The 17,130-nt window shown below is 39.2% G+C and overlaps 1 long non-coding RNA gene across 2 annotated transcripts; it reads right to left on the reverse strand.

Moving 5' to 3' along the window:
- Nucleotides 1-3,431: 3,431 nt before the first annotated feature.
- LOC136243195 (uncharacterized) lies at nucleotides 3,432-5,776 on the reverse strand. Of its 2 annotated transcripts, none has more exons than XR_010694779.1 (4): nucleotides 5,621-5,776; nucleotides 5,518-5,553; nucleotides 5,277-5,465; nucleotides 3,432-4,063 (listed from the first exon to the last, which is right to left on the reverse strand). It is a non-coding gene; the product is annotated as an uncharacterized lncRNA (long non-coding RNA). The 2 variants fall into 2 exon arrangements; XR_010694780.1 differs by having other exon boundaries at nucleotides 3,432-5,216.
- Nucleotides 5,777-17,130: the final 11,354 nt, after the last annotated feature.

Raw genomic sequence — 17,130 nt, forward strand, 5'->3', positions numbered from 1 at the left:
TTAATGTGATTGTTTAATTCTGTACTTCTATTGTGTATGTTGTTCTGTTTTTGTAATTGTATTTTTGTAACTGTAAAGATTGTATGTAAGGGTAAGGGTATCACCTTGTACAGGCACATGCCTTTTGTGAATCCCTTTAAACAATTTGATAATAATAATAATGGCAGTTACTCTAATAAAGCAGTCATATGTACAAGGTGAATCAAGAGCATCTATGTACTGACAATCACATCCAGAGGTCCAAAGTAATACTAGATGAGAGACATCTTATTTTGTTAAGACAATATACAACATAAGTACAGGGGTCTAGACTCAGGGGACAGGGGTACCATGCACTGATACCCACAAGGTGGTCAGTGCAGACAGAAGCCCTGGTAAGACTTACATTACAACACAAAAATAATTATAACATGCAGAAAACTTCTCTTTCGGCAAACTGATAGATCCCAGTCCGGGGAGACTCTAGAATTTAAATCCTGTATGAGCATGCACTGACTTAGCCTGTATTAAGTGTAGTTAACGCTAATTCTGTAAATAGTTTTAAAGTCTTATTAGAAAATTACTTACTTGATTCTAGATTTACTTTTGTATAAATTGTTAATATTGTACTGTTATGTGCTGATCCAGTAGCTAAACCGGCTGTGCCTTTACCACTATTATACTTTAATCATAATCATCATAGTATAATCAATGTGCAGGAGACAGCAAATAGAGCAGCCCGCTGCTCAAACAGGGATCTTTTATAGTCTTCTTTGTGCAGCTATCAGTCTAGTAGTGCCTTTAACATCTGTCCACTTTTCAAGTCAGGTTGAGCAACAATGCAACTACAGCCTAGCTGAACAAAGCTATAGTCACAATATCATTCCTATAACTCAATATATAAGCTTTAAATATTAACAGTGCTATATGCTATAGCTGGCTATATCCTTTAATGTATCAGCAACTATTCATGTAGTGATCATGACTGTAGTAAAATGTTGCATGCAATCATCATGTAGCTATATCATGGACAATACAGTGGAACCTCTCTATTACAGACATTTTGAGACCCAGAATTTTTGGCCACTTTTTGCTGTAATATATAGAGGTTTTCCTCTTTTAGAGGTAGAAAGTGTAGCTATTAACCAGGCCTGTTCAGACCAAAAATTTTTGTCCTTATTATGTCAAGGTTTTTTCTATCATGTCCTTAATTCGGGGAGTCTGTTAAGAGAGGTTCCATTGTAACTATTTGTCCTTTTATAACTGCTGGAAGAAATGTGAGAATGAATTGCATGAAAATTACATATAACATTATAGTTATGACTATAACTATAGGCTTTATGATTTCTATAGTATTTTAAATTACTCTGCAGTTCATAGCTACTTCTCCATGCATGTATATATATATATGTGTGTGTACCACTTTCACACCTCAGATCAAAGGAAAGCCAGTGCATATATCACATATCACACTGACTCAAAATGTTAACGAGATATATGCACTGCTACCAGTGCGTATATCTCATTAAGGCAGTGCATATATCTTGTTACACACTGCCTTAACGAGATAATTATATGCACTGCCACCAGTACGTATATCTCATTAACTTGAGACATTGCACACCTAATAGGAGTGCACAATATATCCAGAAATCATCATCTTCTTTTATATAAGGAATCAAGCAAGCTGTGATTGTGGGATTGAATTCTGCCAAACAACCTGTGATTGTGTGATTCAATTTTAACACATCAATAGTAGTTTTTTTTTTACTTTTGTAAATGTAACAATATAATTAACACTGTAGTCTCTTAAAAATAGCTATATTAGCAAAAATAAAATCAAACTACTATTTGATGTATTAAAATTGAATCCCACAACCACAGTTTGTTTGGCAAAATTCAATCTCACAATCACAGCTTACTTGGTTCCCTACATAAGGGAAGGGTATAGCAACTAAAGATTTTTGGGTCTACATGCTAAAGTAGAACATATTAGTTATACCACGGACATTCGTGCTTTACCTGTATATACGGACTCGCACTCGGGCCTGTGGCCCTTGTGCTTGTGCATATATATCAGGCAAAATACTCGTGCCTGTGGTATTACATATATATAGCCAGGTGGAGGGTGGTGGGGAGGGCAAGAGATAGACTTCAAAATAGAGGCAGACCACAATTGGAGCCGTGCTGGCTCCCCAGTGGCTGATATGTAGCAAAATCAACAGAAAAAATGTCTGGCCAACATTATATCAGACCATCCACCAGTATACCACTGATTCTTGCCAAGCCAGACCCTTCACAAGACCAGATACTGCCATTCGAGATCTCTACACCACCCAGAAAAGACATCTGTTAAAACCAGCCTTGAGTAGTAGTTTGAGTAGTACGAGTGTCAAAACTAGTAGTACGATAATGTGGCTATCCACTAGTGGTGTTAGTTTGATTTTGCCTGATGTGCAATTTGGATCGGTTTTGCAAAATCTGGTCACATATGTGCATGTGTATATAGTTCTTTAATAAAACTTGTAAATTTAAAATTGTACATATAGTTAGCTAGATAATGTAAAGACATAACAGGAGTCTTTCGTACTTAATTTTGTGCCAGAGTAAATACTGTCCTCCATTTTAAATGTCTTCTGGCATGTATATATCTTGGTGAACTTGAACATTGCTGCTGCATGGTTTGCACTAGCACATGCATGCAGATTTAATACTGAAACTGAATATAGATTCCTTATTATTTTGAGCACAAATTTAAATAGATGGCTACTTACAGTCTTTAGGACAACGTATGAGACATTGAGAATCATTTATCTGACAATTAAAAAAAATGATAAAAAGCTAGTGTCTGCCTTTATACAGACTGGTATACATGCATGCAGTTCCTTGGCAAAGTGTATATATATTTCTTATTTAGTCACATGCAGGGAGTGAAATTATAGTGACCCATCTGTTGGGCAGTATGCACATAACATTTAGCTGTATAGCAAGAGGCACCATGCACTTTATGCATACGGGCAGCAGGATTTTCTCCTTTCCTGATACTACAGGTGTATGGTTAAGTACTATACTTGTCTGTAATTAATCATATGCACATGGCCTTATTAAAGGGAAAATAAGGACTCAAGTGAACATGAACAAACTATATATGGCATGAGCAAGTATACTTCATGCAGTCAATCGGTTTGGAAGTGCACATGAATGAATGAAGATTATACATGCACTTTTAAATTCTCTTCTATAGAAGTATGTCCTGCACACCAAAATGTCACAATGTACACACCAATATGATAATATGCCAATCGGTATGTATAGAATTGGTGTGCAGGCGGACACAATATTCTTCACCATGACATATTCTTCTGTGCTGATACTGAAACCTGTAAAGCTACCAAGACTTTTTAGGTACTGCATGATGCTAAAAATTGATGTGCTCAGCTTGCATCCTCCAAACAAATTTATCATTATGAAAATGTAAAACAGCTAGTATGTACATATAGAAGAGTACTGTTGCAAGTGTCAATGCATTGGGAGGATATCGACAGCAGTGAAGTGGCAAGTTTAAGGTTTTCCCTTACATTTGCCAGTGGTGTACGTAGTTGCAGTCACTTGTCCAAAGGACTCCTAATCAAGACACGTGTAGTGTGTAGAAACTCCACACCATTATAACAAAGTATGCATATGTAGCTTCATGCTTTTAATTCGACACAATGATATTAACAGGGGAGTTTCCCATGCTGTCACATTTCACAGAACATATATACACATATAAACAGTTTCATTGGTGTGTGCCTACTGTATCCGCTTGATTCTTCTGCAATACGTGCCAAGTTCAAGTTGTACAATGCCACTGCAAGTTTACGTGTATTGTTGAAGCTATCTTGGTCTCTCCACACCTCAAGTAGATGATAGACTTGCACCCAAGGTTCTAATCCATATAGATTTTTCATCTCACCAGAAGGCACATCAAGTTCCACACACACAGCAATGATGGTTACTGACATATTGTGAATAGCATGTGCCACTTGAGAAGCTCTCTACTTCTCTGAGTATCAACATTTTCACCTGGTACTCTACAGCATGACTGCAATAAAACAACTAAAAATGAAATGTCGCTAACATGTAACAAAGTGGCTCTCACTGCCATCCAGAAATTGTGGCACATAACAAATTTATTATGGACTTATGTAACTACACAAAGGAAGAGCATATTAAGTATGTCACCATAATCCTGCCATCACTGTCAGCTAAAGTATGCACATGCAATAGTCATGGCAACAACACCTACACTGCATTGATGGACTATTATGGAGTGATTCTAGACATCAGCATATTAGGTAATACATATGACATGACTGATGATGACAGTCCTAGGGAAGTGGTAAGGGCTCCTCATTATTCAGTGATATAGATAAGTTCAGCAACAACCTCTGCCTGCTTTCACAGTGTACACATCTTACTTATGATGCAATTTATTTGTACTACAACTGACACTTAGTCCATGTGGTGGAATGTGAAGCTTGAAACTGGTATGATGTGAGTTCAAATCCCAGTTGTATCATTGTACATGTCAATGAGCATAATTATGTTGTGTGTACACATAAGATAATCATAACAGTACTAGTTGTATGCACTAGACCTGAATATGAGTATGATTTCAGCAGTTTATTAATATTTTTTTGAGTGTTGTATTAGGGTGACTGCTCTATTAGAGTATACCTCAATCTTGATAATAAGTGAGAAATCTTTAAATATTTAGACCTTCTAAAATTCTGAGGCTGATTATATTACTGTATTTACTTGACTACTGTACTTGGGTGACTGTAGTTTCTTGATCTTGATGGTTATATAGTGTACAATTATTCCTGGGTTCTTGCTACACCCCTGTTTCACTCAGAGGTTAGTTGGGAATTAAGATCGAACAAACATCCTCAATGTTGTTAGACCTAGCCAGTCAGTCAATAAGAACCTGACTTCGTCTTTGCAATGACCAGCTGCAGTAGAGTAATATGTTCTAATGCCTCTTCAGCTCCGGCAAATTAGTAATACCGCATCATCAGCAAACACTGTACTCAATAAATACAAAATTCCTCTTCCACACTAGTGGAAGAGCTATAACAATGTAGTGTCTATATACCCTGCATACTTAGTCCAAGAAAGCAAATACAAGGTAGCACTTTCCCACATACACAACTGACAACAAATTTCCACAACTCCTGAAGCACTAGACTGATACACTATAAGCAATACATTACTATTAGACCAATCAATATTAAACACCACACAACAAAACTTACCATCAACAAATTGCTGTGAGAAATCAACAGCTGTTGAAAACCTTTCATGTATTGATGGCAATAGAGTAGCAGGCACATTATGACTACTGGAATAACCAGATGAAGATATCAGGGAACAGGAATGAACCATGGAAGATGTGAAGGAGTCAGTGGACTCATTACGAGTTGGGGGTTCAACTACATAACACTCTGTAACATAAGTCAGTATATAAATGATGGAATTACATGATCTTGGGCATACCATCTGCAGGTTCTATATTGAGCACAGATTTATCATCTACAGGTAATATTACATATTAAATATTACATATTCACACTACTACTTCATTTCATTTTCAACCTACTTCAAAAATCCCTTCTTATTTCATAATTTTTTCAGTGATCCTTATTGCAGATTACAGTAGTTATCTGTAAATTTGATTCACAAATGGTTTCCTATGCATTCACATTGTAATGTTTTACCATGGATTGGATGGATTTGAGAAGAAGGCAACAATTTATCAAGGACACTACAATGCATGCATGCATACAACTGCATGTGATTACAATAGTAAATAATTGCACAACATTAATATTACAACATTATGATAAAGTGTATGCAAATAATCTGTCTATATACTACACATATACTTAAAAATCTAGAATAGTATACTGTCTGATGTGCCTTTGCCTTTAAAAATCGTATTGGGATTGATATTTGTGAAAGACATGCCAAAATCAAATCTATATTATATGTGATAATCTACTGTGTGTTCTGTGCATATCTGTGTACGCATATGCATGGTTATATTCTTGTTCATCACTCAAAAACAATCATTAAGGCTTCTACATTACATATTATTCTGATTTTGTGGTGTAAGTGTTAATAGCATGCAGGTTGTTACCAAGTCTTCCTCTTTATCTGCAATCATATATGTACCTGTCAGGCCTCCAATAAAAAGTAGTTTGTCCTCCTCCAAATGTATAGAACATCCAAAATGGTATCCATTGGGATTTTCCCCAACACAGTCCCATGACTTGGTATCAGGATTGTAGATGTGGATCAGTAGAACTAACTTCCATACTGGCTTGTCTTCACCAGGTTGTTCAACTAAATGATCTCCAGTAAAGGTGATCAGACGACCTTGATATGGTTGATGATCCATGGGAAATACATGAGGATCTATATCGTGCAGTTGTCAGGATATGTAGTAAGCCACTTCTCATCCCACAGAAATACTTTATTTGTCACTTTAATAATATCATTTCTCCTCCAATAACTAATAGTTGTTTCCTTGTCAGATACAGTTACTAGACTAAAATGCCAACATGGCAATGAAAACCAGTGACCTTCATGGAGGTCATACACAAAAGGACAAGTATATCCAACACCAACAACACCAGTAACTGAAGTGTACATCACGTTCAGCAATAGATAAGGCCCACAGTTTCCCATGCAAGCTTGAGGTTGTTTCTAGTACTTGTACTGACCTGGACATTACATTTACACTAGATAAAGCTATAATTTTATTTGTAAAACATCATATCTGTTTCTGCATGGATGTGGGTATGGTACTCACTGTGTGAGATTGGTGAGGAGATAAGCACTGCAATTTAAAAACTGGCATGCCTATTTTATTAGGCATACCAAAATCTACTTCATCTCTACCATCACATTGTGCACCGGGATGCAGCATTTGTGTGTTCTTGCTTTGGATTTCAGTATCTCTTATTTGTAGTAGCTGTTGCTGCAAATCTGAGATGTGTTCCCTAACCAGACCCTCCAACTGTTCACATAGTGTCACTATTGATGTCCTGTTCTTGGGAAGGTTACCAAGGCAGCTTTCAATCAAGGGGATCAACACATCCAATCAAAGTAGCTCCTGCGTCTTTCAACTTCTGATCGAGCCTTCATTTCAAATGTCACAGGATCAGTCACAATGTGTGGAGCATCACATAACCATACGAGAACACATCTAGTTCCTTGCCATAATGAAGCATTCTGTGGGTTAGCTGCTAATGCTTCAGGAGGCATAAAATGTATAGTATCAGGTGCTGCAGTCATTACTGACTGCTTCGCCAGGTCTACCAGACAAAGTGTGCCTAGGTCACCAATTTTTGCTTCCATATTTTTTTAAGTAAAACATTATTACTTGACAAATCATGGTGAATGATAGGTGGAGTGTGTGAGTGAAGATACCTAACACCTAATGACACATCATAAAGAATTGACATCTTTGTTCCTATCGGAATATCTGGAGTTTGTTCTAGCAGATTAGTCAGACTACAGTGAAGTCGCTCCATGACTAAACTAGGTACTCTGGCATCAGGAGGAAGATAAATACCAAAGAAACTAACTACATTGGGATGACGTAGTCGACTACTTTGCTCACATTCTCGCAAGAAACTTATTTGAACTCTTCTTCGCTTACTTCATTAAAAATGGAGTGAATTTCCTTAATAGCCACTTCACTTCCTTCCCATTTGGCCTCTAGGATCCTACCATTTGCTCTTCTTCCGATTTGCCTGCCAATTTGAATTGTATTATCAATGATCCAGTCTTGTAATGAAGGTGGGATATGAAGAGCCATAGGAGGTGAAGCATTACGATCTGCCATTGTTTGCTACACAAAGGAACTGTTACATGTGTTAGAAGTTCATGCCACACCCAATGATGTCACAACCGACGGTCACAAATGAAGGTTAATAGCTTAAGGTTACGGGATACTACTACTACTACGTTTGAAGCCCAAAAAATCGTCCATTTACACATGTTGAATATAAATTATAGTGTCAACATATCACATATATAATTGTCTTTTACAGGAACGACGGTGACGGAGGATACTCTAGAAGACACTGCACTATTAACCTTAAAAGTGCGACAATCGGCGTGCCAAATATACCTCCACAGTTTTACGATGCTTTTTTGTCTGTTCAATTTGATAAAATAGTTGCAATTCAGGATAAATTGGTTGACCTCGAGGACCCTCAAGTAGAGTTGCATCTGCTTAGGAGCTGTCTTAGCATTTGCAAGGTCACTCACCTTTTACGTTGTGTGCCATCTTCCTCTTTGGGCTCCTTTCCATCACATTTTGACCTTAGGTTGCGAGAATGCCTTAGTAGAATCTTGTGTTGTGGAATTTCTGATAGTAGTTGGACACAAGCCACCTTGCCATTTAGGTTAGGAGGCTTGGGCCTACGTCAATCTGAGCGTTCTGCTGCTCCTGCATTTGTGGGGTCCTGTAATTCTGCCAGTATTTTAGTGTCGCGTTTAGTGGAAACTTTTGATGTTTTTATGCCATTTCCCTGGGAGGATTGTTCCCTCGCTTTCTTCGAAGATATGTCTGTTTCTGTGTTGCATAACTCCTCTCAAACTGACCTTCAAGCCATTTTAGATGATTCACTTTTTAAACAGCCTGTAAGCAGTTCTACTATTCGTCATCAAGCTCGTCTGCATGCTTTATCACATTCTTCTGGCACTAGCAGTGGTTGGCTTAAAGCACTTCCACAGCCTGCTTTGGGTCTAGCTATTCCTCCTCACGATTCTACTATAGCTTTACGTTTGTGGCTTGGCATTCCTTTGTTCCCTTCTTTACCACTCTGTACTTGTCTATCTGTCATTGACCAGTTTGGTGATCATCTGCTGGGGTGCTCTCATGGTCCCTTGATGATCCAGCGTCATAATACTTTAGTGTCTATTGTACACCATGTCTTGCTCCAAGATCACCCTGGTGTTCTTAGGGAGCAAGGCATTTCATCTGACCAATCTCGTCCTGGCGACATATACCACCCTGACTTTCATCTTGGTCGTCCTGCCTATTTTGATCTCTCCGTCAGGAGTACCACTCAGCCTGCTGTCATATCTTCTGCTTCTTCTCAGGCTGGGGTGGCCGCTGCTGTAGCTAAGGACACTCAATACCAGGACATTGTTAAGGATAATGGAGGAGACTTTATCCCTCTTGTATGTGAGACCTTTGGTGTTTGGTCACCATATGCCCTATCAATTTTAGGATCCATAGCTGACAGAACAACTGTTAGAAACGGTTTACCTCGAAAGTTTGCTAGGCGCCAACTTCTCCAGCAACTGTCTGTGACTTTGTGGAGGTACAATGCGAAAATGATACTCCGCCAGTATTCGCTTACTGCTGAGGACGAATTTCCTGACTTTGACATTGGTTAAGTTAAGTACGTAGCTAGTAGTAGTATGGTGTAGTTTTCAGTATGTACGTGTGTTTCTTTAATATTATTACTTATTTTAAACGTACTTTTTACATAATATCATTGTATTTCATAGTATTTAGGTCTCCAGAAAGTAAGGAAAAAAACAAGGAATACAAACTGACGGAAAAATTTATGATCACTACGATGTTTTCAATCGACAATTGTCAAAAATTTTGCCCCGCAACTGGGTCGCTCCATGTATCCTTTTCGAAACAAAACTCTCCGTGTTGCACTGCTAAATTTATCTGTTAACCCGTTGGTGTCTACTATACTAAGCAGAGAGTGGCAAATGTCTAGAATTTTGGTTCGCGAGCACACAAGCTACCTTAATGTAAATTAGGACTGATCACACGCATGCGTACAAGAGTTTCGCGGTGTATCTATGGTATATGTAAGCATAGATACTATACTATTAACTAGTTGTGGTTTCTATGACCAACAACCAACCAATACTATTATATGAATACATATGAGGCTCGTGTAGAGGAATGGGTGTGCCAGGGTGGAATGGCTGAATTGTCTTGTATTGTTATTGTGTAGCTAACTGGTGTAGGGCACACGTGAGATACTCACGTGATCTAGGAGACAATTCAGCCACTACAAATCTTCATTACAAACTCATGTGGTAAACAACCCACCATGATGCCAGCATTTAATTACCCACATGAGTAGACACAATGTGGAACCTGGCAACACCCATACAAGCAAGCCATTGCATTTAAAAAGTCGCATACCTATAGATGTGATGGTATATACACAGCCAACAAACAAGTCAGTCACATTAGAACAAAAAGCTATGGTGGATGCTCAATCTACCAATTAAGTGAGTGCCTTCACATACTGCCATAACTTATAGTAAACTTGATGAAACCTATTTGATGGTACTGCTTAGCCTGCTTAAACCTACAGCTTATATTCACATGACTATAGCATTACAATGACCAATGTGATATAATCATAAGGAAGCCATGTTATGGAGCCAGAGACATACATGTATGCTACTGTCATTGCCATTTTATTTTAATCTGAGGTGTGAAACCGATATAATTATTGCTGTAACATTCCTGCATGGACGTCTGCTTGAGGCACACTGCAGCTGCATCAGTTGAGCACGGGATAAGGTTGAATCTTCCTTTGACATTACATACGCGTGGTAACTCAAAACCACTAAAAGCCATTTGCCATGCATTTCCAACATTGTCCAGGGGCATTGAACTAAGCCATTTATCCAATGAGTGCCTTACCAGACTTGACTTGGGCTCAAGGGAGTGGGAAACCATTTGGCGTGTTTCATCTCAGGTTGAACCTGGGGACTGTGGATAGAACCAGGGATCCAAGGAGGTGTAAATATAATGATATAAACTAGAAAGTAATGTATGACGATGTTGTAATAAGTGTCACATTTGTCACAGTACTGTAGAAAAATACTTCATACTAGTGGATATTTACAGAGACGATAACTACTAAACCAGCAAGGTTATGATTATTACACGGGCTAACAATGACTAAATGAACAACTAACTTGAGGTACAAGACCACTTACAACACACTATCCTTCACTATAAAAGTAGGGGAAAAAATCAGCAAAGGTTTAAAATAATGTTATACTTGTGTCCACAATTAAAAATCCAAATAATAGCATTGTACCATTACGTATGTCCGATATCCAAAATTCATCACATCACCTTATTATTATTACAGGTATATATTATAGCATTAATAGTGTATACAAAAGATTTGAACTGTCAGCATTTTGCTCCAGTACCATTATGTGCCAGGAGCTAGGGCAATAATTGTGAAGGCATTTATTGAGAAAATTTTCATTTCTCTTCAGTGAACACTAGCTTGGAAGAGTAAAAATCACTTGTAGCATAATTTTGATCCAGACATGTTACAGTATCTTTCAGTGGAGCTTAAGTTAAAGAATAGTTTAATAAAAATAATTATGATATAGTGACAAGCGTTAATTGCTTTCATTATATAATATATAACAATGAAAATAGGGTCTTTAAGTGCACGACAATGTTGGGATCACATGTGCAAATTCTATAATCCATACTAAAACTTCCAAAGCTTTATCACGTACATAGAATCATAGTGAAATTGCCTTGTAAAATATCCATTTACTGAAGTTCTTGATGTATTACATGAGTCTGTTGGGATGACATTATTGTTGAATCCTAGCTGTTGCCATCAATCAGTATGATAAAAATCCAATAGTATTGTATCTGTAAATCATTGCATATATGCCAAGAAGGTGTGAGATAAGTGAATTGATTGCTGGGAAGCGCATACATATGTATAAACTCAAAACAACTATCTACACAATACATTAGAGAGAGTGGACAGCCAAATGATGATCACACTCCTAAAAGGGTGGAACATAAGGCCCCTTTCTCCTTCTAAGGATTGCATGATAGTGATTAGATTATAAAGATAGAACACAGCTGCAGGATAACAACTGAGTATCACCACACATAAGGTGTATAATGTAAATAAAATATATTGCTAACATGATGAAGAGTATCCTTATACTTAATGGCTTGTCAGTGATTGAAGATAATGAGCTCTCACATAAATGAGTACCACTATTTGTGATATGAGATAAGTACAGGGTGGAGCCAACAAAATTTCTGTGTAGAGAACAACATTTGCAGAAAAATAAATGATATGATGGATTGTTGCAACTGAGTGACAGTCATCAACTAGACTAGAAACTTTGCTTTCCTTTCCAGTAAGATCTGTTTTTAAGATGAAAGATACTCCTATCACTGTTACTACCACACCGCATCTTATATAGTTGGCAAGCATACATATGCCAGCCTGTTGAGCAACACATTGTAAGCATGCCAAAAATGCATAATAGCAACCACATATGATCCACTTAAACAGCACCTAATAGCAAGCATGCCAGTTGAGTAATGCATAATGGTAAACAAGCTGAGTAACACATACTGGCAAACATGCCAGTCACCCTCTGAGTAAAGCATGCTGGCCAGTGTGCCAGCAGTCCCTCATACAGACTCCCTCTTGTGTAACACATAAAGGCAAGCGTACCAGTCTCTTATAAGTACATAACACATAATGGCAAGTGTGCCAGTCCTTGTGGAACACATAATGGCAAATGTACCAGTCTCTTAATAAGTAACACATAATGGTAAGCATTCCAGCCCCTCTTGTGAAACACATAATGGCAAGCGTGCCAGTCCTTCTTGTTTAACATATAATGGCAAGCTCACCAGTCCCTCTTATGTAACACATAATGGCAAGTGTACTAGTCCTTGTGGAACATATAATTGCAAATGTACCAGCCTCTTATAAGTACGTAGCAAGTAATGGCAAGCATGCTAGTCCTTGTGTAACACATAATGGCAAATGTGCCAGTCTCTTAAATAAGTAACACATAATGGCAAGCGTGCCAGCCCCACATAATGGCAAGCGTGCCAGCCCCACATAATGGCAAGCGTGCCAGCCCCACATAATGGCAAGCGTGCCAGCCCCACATAATGGCAAGCATGACAGTCCTTCTTGTGCAACACACAATGGCAAGCATGCCAGTCCCTCTTGAGTAACACATAATTGCAAGTGTACCGGCCTCTTATAAGTAACACATAATGGCAAGCGTGCCAGCCCCTCTTGTGTAACACGTTATGGCAAGTGTACCAGCCCTTCTTGTGTAACACATAATGGCAAGTTACCAGTCTCTTGTAAGTAACACATAATGGCAAGCGTGCCAGCCACTCTTGAGAAACATATATGTTCCAGTCCCAGTTGAGTCATAACAGTAAATGTCATAATGGCAGGTGTGCCAGTCTCTCTTGAATAACAAAATGGCCAGTCCCACTTGAGTAATACATAATGGAAAGTTTGCCAGTTAATGAGCTGTCATAGTTGAAGATGATAAGCTATCATATATACCAAAACCACAATATGTAGGAGTACAGCATGACATAACATGGGTTGTGTTATAGATACAGTGGACCCTCAATTATCCAAATCTTTTTCTGTTATCCAGACTGTGGAGGTGACTGTTCTATTGGAGTATTTTGTCTAGTCAGTGGAGACATTTCTATTACTTATAATACTATGAATGAGTGGAGCTAGGTTTGAGTTTCAAAGGCTGGGCTGACACTGCTGAACACACAGTACAGGAACACCATAAGAAGCTGTGTAGGAGATGGCAAAACTGTGCCACACTATTGGACAACACACAATGGAAAGCATGTCAGTCCACCTTAAGTAACATCCAGTAACCAATGCATAACGGCATGTCCTTTGAGTAACATATATGATGGCAAACATGCCAGTCCCTTTTCTGTAACACATATTAATGGCAAGCATGCCGATCCCGCAAGCGTGCCAAGTCCCATTTGAGTAACACCTAACACTTGAATAATAGACAGTACACAATATACCAGTAATTCTGAGAACAGCTAGTGCGATGACCCTCTTAAAAAACGCAATACCTCGTTAGAAAGAAGAGAACAGCCATACAATAGTCGCACCTCCAATGGACAGGTACACAAAGTTCTTTTCTCATTCCTTCTTCCTCAAGCTCTTCAATCAAGTGGAGTTTCAGAAACAGTAATATGAGTAAGCTGCAGTTGGTAGCATGACAAATTGATCCATCCCTGATTGGTCTTGCATAGCAACTGAAGTCTAGATTGCTGGAAAAGCAGAGTACTAAGCTGTACATCCCATTCTAGTTGTAATTGAACATTGGCTTTCCACCACAGAGTGCTCTTGTTTGAATCTTCTCCTACATTAAATGGCAAATATCCGTTGGTTTCCCACTGTAATATCAGGAAAGTATAGTTTCCATGTTTCTGAGTTATTCCAAAAGGTTGTCACAGTCAATATGAAGTAGCTAGCCCCATGGCTAGCCCCTCGAGGCACCGCCCAAATTTCTGCATTGGCCGGACCCACCCAACCAGTAGGCAAGCGTGCACCCACGCCAAACTCTAACAAATATACACCATATTAACTACCTGCCTAGGCGTCTGTGGGCTTGTGAGTTAGTTACGTGAGTAACCCAGGGTCTGAGGCTGTAGATTGTTTCACATGTGATTGGACTGGTGAAATGAATTGGTGATGTCCCCCAGTCTACCTCATTCCACGTTTGCTAAGGCATGCTCAGAACTGTAAGTGCAGGGGTATTATTGTACTACATCATTGGCCATCAGCCCCATTTGGCCTCTAATTTGTCCAGATGGTAGTCATCTTGCTTCTTTTGTCAGGGATTGGTGTGGCCTGCCCCTGTTTGACCATTTGTTTTTGCCTGGTAGGTGTACCTCGGGGTTCTTTTCTGGTTCAAGGCCGACCACTTGTATTCTTGGCTTGTTATTGGATTTTAACATGCCTGCTGGTGACCCTCTGAAAACCATGTGTCATATTCATTGAATTATAATAGCTAATAAAAATATAAAAATTAAAAACAAATAAATAAAATTAAAAACAATATTCTTATGCAAGTTGCATATGATTGAGAATGTGCTCTGTTCATTAAGCCAATCCCAGGCAGGTAGTATACATAGAATTAATGTAATGAGCACCCTTCTGCTACACCAACAGTTGGTATATTTACACATGTTTAAGGCAAGTGCTGTGTGCCAGCTACTGTCGGTCAGTGTGCTGAGATGCTTTTGTGTTAAGCATTGGTTTGTGTTGTTCCAGCCACTGTCGTCAGTGTGCTGAGATGCTTCTATGGTAAGCATTGGTCTATGTTGTGTGTTGAGCCAGTCACTGTCGGTCAGTGTGCTGAGATGCTTCTGTGGTAAGCATTGGTCTATGTTGTGTGTTGAGCCAGTCACTGTCGGTCAGTGTGCCGAGATGCTTCTGTGTTAAGCATTGGTTTGTGTTGTGCCAGCCACTGTCGGTCAGTGTGCTGAGATGCTTCTGTGGCAAGCATTGGTCTATGTTGTGTGTTGAGCCAGCCACTGTCAGTCAGTGTGCTGAGATGCTTCTGTGGTAAGCATTGGTCTATGTTGTGTGTTGAGCCAGCCACTGTCAGTCAGTGTGCTGAGATGCTTCTATTGGTCTGTGTTGTGTCAGCCACTGTTGATCAGTGTGCTGAGATGCTTCCATGCTAAGCAGTTGTCTGCCTGTTATTGTGATGGGCTTTTTGAATATTTATTACACTAAAATCATGTGTATTTTGCAGTGGTACAAGGCCAGACAGTATGGCAAGAGTTATTGTGCATGGAAGATCTCCATCTCAAGTGTTTGGCCAAGAGCTTGTTTACTACAGTTCTCAACAATAAGGCTCCTTCTACAACTAAGAAGTACATGTACCGCTGGAGGAAATGGGCCCAGTCCCTTAGCAATATCAACATGTTTCCAGTAAAGCCAGTTCACCTGACATTGTATCTTCAACACTTGGGAGATTCTAAGTAGTCCCGAGCAGCTGTGGAGGAAGCTACATATGCTATTGCCTGGGTTCATCAAATGCAGAGTTGCCGTCACCTTCCAGCAATCCGTTAGTATATAGAGTGTGTCTATATCCAGGTGTATGTGGCTTGCAGTGCTAAAGTTACTTGCCCAGTTGCAATGCTTAAGCAATATATGGACATGGGTGGTTTGTCAAACTCCTCTGGAATATTGTTCCGTCCGCTGGCGAAAGGGGGTGAGCAGCTGCGTCCATCTGGCCAATTGTCACGCACTCGTATACGAGAGCTGTTTTTTGGACAGGTTGGAATCTGTTGGGTTCTCTAAGTCAGATTTTCAGCCTTAGGTCAGGAGGTGCTACTGCTGCAGCTCAAGCTGGAATACCAGACAGAATATTCAAGAGGCATGGTCATTGGTCCCCAGATAGTGCCAAGGATGGCTATGTTAAAGATTTAGTTGCTTCTCTCTTAGAAGTTGCACAAAGATTAGGCATCTGAGCCTTATATAGACTGAGTCCCGCTCTTTGTACCTCTAGAGTGTGTCTATATACATAGTAAGTGCCAGTGCTTGGTGCATGGCCAGGCCAACCCAAGTGTCTGTGTGTGTTGTGGCATGCAATAGAGTTTAGCGGGGAGTGGTATTTTCTGTTGGCTATGCAATATTAGGCAGAAAATATGCTCTCCGCGGTACATTATTGCGCATGCGTGGCGGGATAATTGGGGGTATTTAAATGAATGATTGGTTGCTAGGGCAATTCTAGGCCGTTTACCAAGCTACTGTTGCTTCATTTTTATTGAGGGGATGTTAGTGTGTAATGGATGTGATGTGTGGTGTTGACTTCAGTTAATTTTTTATTTTTTCCTTTACAGACATTAGCTAGATGATGAGCCTACTCAGTTGGACTAGACTCTGGACTATTATATATGTATTCATCCATGTGCTTAATCTTGTTTGTGGTTGTTGTAATTGCAGTTTTGTGTTCGAGAGTGATGCACATGTGGTGCTACAGCTGCATGCATCATGTATGGTTTTTTCCTCCAACTGTTCTTTTTTACCTATGTGGTTTTTGTTCAGTGGAGGTTTTTTCCCTTGGGGCAGATTTGGGGTCAGCTGTCTCCAAAATTTAGGCAAAACTGATACTTTATTGTTACAGACCCTGCTGTAACATCACACAGGTCTACAAATCACTGACCACATGGCAGTTATTAATGTGTTTGATAGTGTTTCCAGTATCTATGGTGTTTCATAGTTAGCTATGATGGTGTTT

This window comes from Dysidea avara, chromosome 13 (assembly GCF_963678975.1).
Source record: "Dysidea avara chromosome 13, odDysAvar1.4, whole genome shotgun sequence".
NCBI classification, from domain to species: domain Eukaryota; kingdom Metazoa; phylum Porifera; class Demospongiae; order Dictyoceratida; family Dysideidae; genus Dysidea; species Dysidea avara.